This window comes from Hyposmocoma kahamanoa, unplaced genomic scaffold (genome assembly GCF_003589595.1).
Source record: "Hyposmocoma kahamanoa isolate Upper Pololo Valley unplaced genomic scaffold, ASM358959v1 94, whole genome shotgun sequence".
Classification (NCBI taxonomy): Eukaryota; Metazoa; Arthropoda; class Insecta; order Lepidoptera; family Cosmopterigidae; genus Hyposmocoma; species Hyposmocoma kahamanoa.
Genome location: NW_020654878.1, coordinates 5,827,366 through 5,833,440, shown reverse-complemented (window position 1 = coordinate 5,833,440; position 6,075 = coordinate 5,827,366). Strand labels below are relative to the sequence as shown.

At 33.8% G+C, this 6,075-nt stretch overlaps 1 long non-coding RNA gene across 1 annotated transcript; it reads left to right on the top strand.

Moving 5' to 3' along the window:
- The first annotated feature begins 346 nt into the window (after positions 1–346).
- Positions 347–5,102, top strand: LOC113237895. Its single transcript, XR_003311074.1, has 3 exons — positions 347–375; positions 1,005–1,242; positions 4,971–5,102. It is a non-coding gene; the product is annotated as an uncharacterized LOC113237895 (long non-coding RNA).
- Positions 5,103–6,075: the final 973 nt, after the last annotated feature.

The window sequence follows — 6,075 nt, the reverse complement described above, 5'->3', positions numbered from 1 at the left end:
TATAATAACTACACAGAAAAAACAATGTGATTGAAATAAACAAAATGTTGTGTAAGGTGATCATATAACTTGTTTCCTTGGAACGTGATCTGCGCCTATCACGAACGATTTTAAGTAATGTAATTAATGCTATCAATTATTTGTATAATTTGACTTTCAATGTATTTAAAATACATATGATATTGTGTAAATGTGTTGTATTAATTATATTTTAAGAAAATAGCGCAAATTCATTAGACGTGTAATCTATATGTATCAAGAGAACGTAACGTAATGGCACTATGGTTAGTAATTATTTTTCTCACGGGTAAGGTTTTGTAACTAACGTGTATTTTTCCATTTTCAGGTACTCACGTAGCAGGAAAGCCGTTTTGAGTAAATTTCATTTTAGTTTTCCCTACGTAATTTCGCTGGCAATTTTTTTAATTTAAATATTTTTTAATATTATCATGATACTTGGGTATAGTATCCTTCTTGAAATATTATTTAATATTTCACGATAATGTACTCCACCCCTATGTTGTGAATACTCACAACACAGGGGTGGAGTACATTCACAGTTAACCTCCATCTCATTTGATGGAGGTCAATTGCGCACTTATTTTTTGTATAAAAAAATATCGAATTTAGTTTCCCAACAAATTATACGCTCAAGTAGAATTAGTATATTCAGAACGTGATACATTCTCATACTAAATCCGAGAACTAGTTTACCGCTGAAAAAAAAAATCTATAACTGTGTCGTTCATTCGTCTTCATCCCACTCAGTTATAGTTTCGGATAAATTTATAAATACTTTTGGAAAATAAAACGCAAAACTACATTTTCAGTCACGAGGCTATATGAACACTGCAGCGATAGACTATTTGGAGGACGATTGTCTTTTATTAAGAAGTTTCGATTTCATCAGGGGGGCTTGCATTATTGAGTCTTTTTCACAATCGAGGTTTTTGTTTCAGGGACTTTTTCGTTGCAAAGTGTAATATAAAATACCGTTGTTTCAGATACAAATGTCATCAATAGCGCAGCTACCAAACTGTCATCAAACCAACAAAAAAGGCGACCAGTATATGTACTTGCTTGATTTTCTTCAAGAAATGGTTCAAGCGCCAATAAATTCAATCATGCAAAATTATCAAACTGCACCAACAATTTTTTTTGTGCCTGATGATAAGGGACACGCCTATCCATAACAGTTGCAGTGCCACTCAGAGCTATCGCTAAGGCCCGTCACCCTGACACGTAAGTTGACAAGACCCATATGCCTGTAATTTCACCAGGATTGCCCTTCATAACCGGAACATAGTAATGCTCACACTGACTGACATAGGTAAGGTGATAGTACTTCCTAATATGGTTATAATCTAAAACATTATTGTAGGGCTAGCACAATAAGACGCGACTTGCGTGAGAGCGTCTTAAAGCGCGATGTCTCTATGCGAGAATAGCAGTGTATCGCGCTTTATATCGCTCTCTCGCTAGTTGCGCCCTATCGTGCTAGTGCTACAATATTATAATATTAAGCCTTTAAATAAGCGTCCAAGAACTAAAAGAACTTGAGGAGAATTAAAAAAATCGTAATTAGTGTTCATGAACGGTTGGTGTCATGACATTTATATGTATATTATTATTATGGTTACTCTAGGGAAATTGAGAAAGATTGATTCATGTTATAGATTAATTGGATCACTTTTTTACTGAAATGTTCTTGGACTGGCACTTCTTGAACGTAGATAAAAATTGCACTAAAGCATTTTCAATACGTGAAATTGTTTTCTGCCGATTATTAGAAAGTCAACTACGAATTTTTCAGAATCTGATTGTGATAAATATTTTCAAAGCAGTTATAATAAATCAAAGATTGCACCCAAAAATTTGCTCTGCAACAAAGCAGAAAAAATCACAAAGAGGCAATTTAAGACAGAAGTAGACGAGAGAGGTAGAAATGATGAAGAAGAACAATAAAGTGGGTAAGATAATGAACAAATAAGAAATACAAAATGAAACTATATGACGATGATCTGAAAAATAAACACAATATCAAAATTGTAATAAATTATTTATTTTCTTGCGTTAAAATTGTTGTTATAATATAATTGTTATTAGTTTACTACGCCTTTGTGAGCATGTTTACGTTTATTTAAAATTTATTTAGAAGTATATTTTGTGGGCACCAATTAACGTTTCATGTGATTGGTTCCATGCACGAATAATATAAAAATAGTAGTATAGTAATTCCTTCGGCCTGTCACGAGTCGAACAAATCTGCTTTCCAGTCCTGAAGGATTTTTTCTTTGTATTCGGTTTTTGTATTAATAATTATATTAACAAACTCATCATAATATTCAATAAAGATCAGTGAAAATATAAGTCTGTTAAATAATTAAAAAGTGTTTTTTCATTACTACGATAGTTCGTCGCCTGACTCTTTCTCGATTGTATTCTATACTGATTCATGATTCATGGACGCAGATAAACTTAATTTTAAAATGTTAAGCTAACCAATCTGTTAAAGTTAATGCTAAGTTAACTAATCTGCAAAATGTACTGCATTGAAACTATTATAATTTCCCATTGACTTACAATTATATGGACGTCGGGTCCGCGCTAAAAAGTGTCCGGACTTATAGGGCGTTAAAATCGTATACAGAGCGTCATTCACGCTTTAGTCTTCGTTTGTTTCTTCTGACAGCGAAGCAAGCAAAATTAGACAGTACTGCGATGACATTACAATTTAAATTCAACGTTTTAACTTTTTCATATTCCTTTACATGTCACTACGTTTAAATAGGTTGACATGGGACATTTTTTTCGTGGTTTTTGTATTAGACCCGTCGTCCATTTATTTGTAAGTCAATGTAATTTCCTCAAAAATTTGACGTCGATCCATATAACCAATATAGAATAATGAATATTAACATGTTTTATTTTATCCACTAATATTGCAGTGGATGGAACGTTAATGTGCTGGCAAGCGATTCAGAACCACCCCTTTTTAATCGTTTATTTTCCAGCTTGTTGAATGGCTTCCTTCAAATTTCAACTCTTACAAAATATTAATCTTTTAGATACGAAAATGAAACAGAGGATTGCCAAAAGAAAAAAATATGCGTTAATCAAGAGCGACCCAGTTTTATATCAGCAACAAAGAGAAAAAGAAAGATTACGATATTTAAAGCGTAAACAGGATAAACATTTATTGTCAGTTAAGGATATGACACCAAAGCAAAAAAAAGCGATGAGAAAAAGGTGGAGAAAAAACTCCTCGGCGTACCGTATCAGAAAGACGCTCAAGGAAAAATTGTCTGAATATATGTCCGAAGAAAAATAACAACTAAAGTGTTAAACACTAAAGGTTGCTAACCTTAGTAGTAGTGCTGCGGTTATGAAAACCTATACAACTTTCATTAATGTCATTCAGTTAGTTTTGTCAGTGGGAACTAAGAATATTATTATTTATTACTTGACACACGATAAAGAAACAGAAAAGTATATAAAAGACTTGTATCATTTCTTCGGACTTGATTTTGTACCAGCTGAAGATACGTTTAATGAGGAAACAGAATACGTAATGGAAAATGAATATAACACCAAAGAACTAAGAAAAAAGGGGAGATAAAGGTCCGGAGCTTTCTATGTTAAGAAGAAACTGAATACTCCACAAAATTAATAATATTATGGTTTGTTTTGACGGCGACGGCGTAGTTGTACAACACAACATCATTTTTGCAATGGCAGTTTGTGGCGAAGTTGTTGTAATAGCCTCCGATGTACGGACAACGGCATATCAGACTACATATTTTTGTTCGAAATTCGCCTGCAGTGCAACGGAACAAGATACGTCAATGTGTAGCTTGATGTGCTGGCGTGTGTACTAGGTTATTTATAATATGCGTTATGGCGCTAGTGTCTGATACGTATAACATAAGCTGGTGCCCTAGGACTTTGGAGCTCAAATGCACACTTCAAAACGTAGTAATTTATATTTTATTTTACTGGTCGTAATTTCTGCATTTCAAATTAAGGTTTTTATCTTGGAGTAAATTTATAGACGACTATTATTATCATGCGTTTAGGGACTATTGGGGAAATTGTTATGTTTGTTGTTATTGTTTTTTATTAGGCATAATGTTTAGCTTGTTGTAGGTATCGAGTCACAATATCAAATACTCCTCACGCAAGGTCGCGTATTAAAAATGACAGTACTGCTGACTTTAATATTAAAATATCTTTTTGATTTATTCAGAAAATGAATTATCTCTTTGTGTTTTTATTTTATTTGACTTGTCGTTTTAACTGATTATAAATGATTACTTGTCAAGTTTTGTTTCATAGATAATAAACGATCATAAAATTTATTAGTTGTGATGTTTCTTACACCTCTTCCCCCACCTCTCTTTCTTACCTATGTTGTTAGGAAAATATGCAACCCGGTGCAATTAACTTTAGTCCTTACTCAGAAGCGCGAAACGTGAGGCTGCGCTAAGGCTGATTACACATGGTGCCGTAACAACTTGTATTTGTTTACACACTTTCATACCTGCACCGCAGCGGTGGCGTTACTTGTAACGGTAAGATTTCAGATGATCACGTCACATGGGCAGCAGTCGGGCCGCTGGTGCAGAAGTATAACGCCGCAACTCTTGCGGCGTCGCGGAGCCATGTGTAATCAGCCTTGTTACCTTCCACGCGACTTGCCATACGCATTTTAGTATTACTGTGTTGTGCGTTTAGTATTACTGTGTTGTGCGTCAATCTAAGCCGGTCTCCAGTTAACTTCAGAAGGTTCTTTATCAGTTCCACTGTAGATAATAAATATGACTTACTATACATATATGATCTACTAGCGCTATCGCCTGTCACGAAAATAATACTTTTCTGTATAAATTGTTATATTTTTAACCAAATCGTTTGTTTAGTATGTTTTCCACACTTTTATTTATAGGTACTAACACGAATATTCCTTGCAGACCCAGATCGCCCAGCGTTCTTCACAAATCAAAACGGAGCTAAGACCATGAAATTCCGAGGGTACTCATATACTCGACACTCTGTCTGCTCATCAAGAGTCAAGTGGCTGTGTTCGGAGAGCAGGAATAGAGACTGCCATGTGCTTATTGTCACTATTGGTTGCAGAGTTGTTGATAGGCATAATAAGCATACGCATCCGCCATTACATTGGCCTTAAAATACTTAGTACTTAATAGCTAGACAAGATGCAATGGCATAGGGGAACGTGCGGCGACTATAGACACATAAAAATTTTCTCTTTTGTTCCTTTCAAAAAAATAAACAAAATCAATGTATCGTCCTATATCACATTGTACTTATGTCGCAGATAAAGTTAATAATAATATTTTTTTTTATTAAACACAACATAGTCCTATGTTGTGTTTAGATACTTTTACATAAACCGTATGTACTATGTTAGTTTACACAGTTTAATACTTGTAAAAATATAATAAAATTAAAAAGTTAATAAAATAACATTAAAAATAAAATAAAATTACGTAAATCATGTATGATTTGTTTGAAGCTATAGGAGGAAACCTGTAATTGGCTTTATGTTTATGCTCCTGTTTTTATTAAATGTAAGAAGCTGTTGGTTTTCCATGAATAAATAAATAAATAAATAAAAATCTAAAATATAATAAACATAAGATTGAAATAAATGTAAAAATATAAATAAAAATTGTACCTTGAGCTAAATTTTAATTATGTGTGTGTGGCTTGCCATACCAGCACCCTAAAAAATGCTCGAGTATGGGCTCTGCTATTTTATCACTAAACTTAAAAAAAATAAACTAAAGGCTCGATTACATTGAGTGACTTTAGTAGCTTATAGCTAGCAAGTTTAGAAGCTGACTTCAGCTAGTGCGTTAGTGATGATGACACACAAAACATTCCATTCGATCAGTAGCGTTGGCTACTGATAGTTAGCCAGTTTAAACCACGTGTCGTCAGTACGTTGTTGTTCTTTAGTCGCACTATTTGAATAGCAACTGTGATGATGCCTGCATCATTTGGGCTAGTTTATTAGCTAAGAAGCCCAGCGATTAGCGAGTAAAGTAGCCC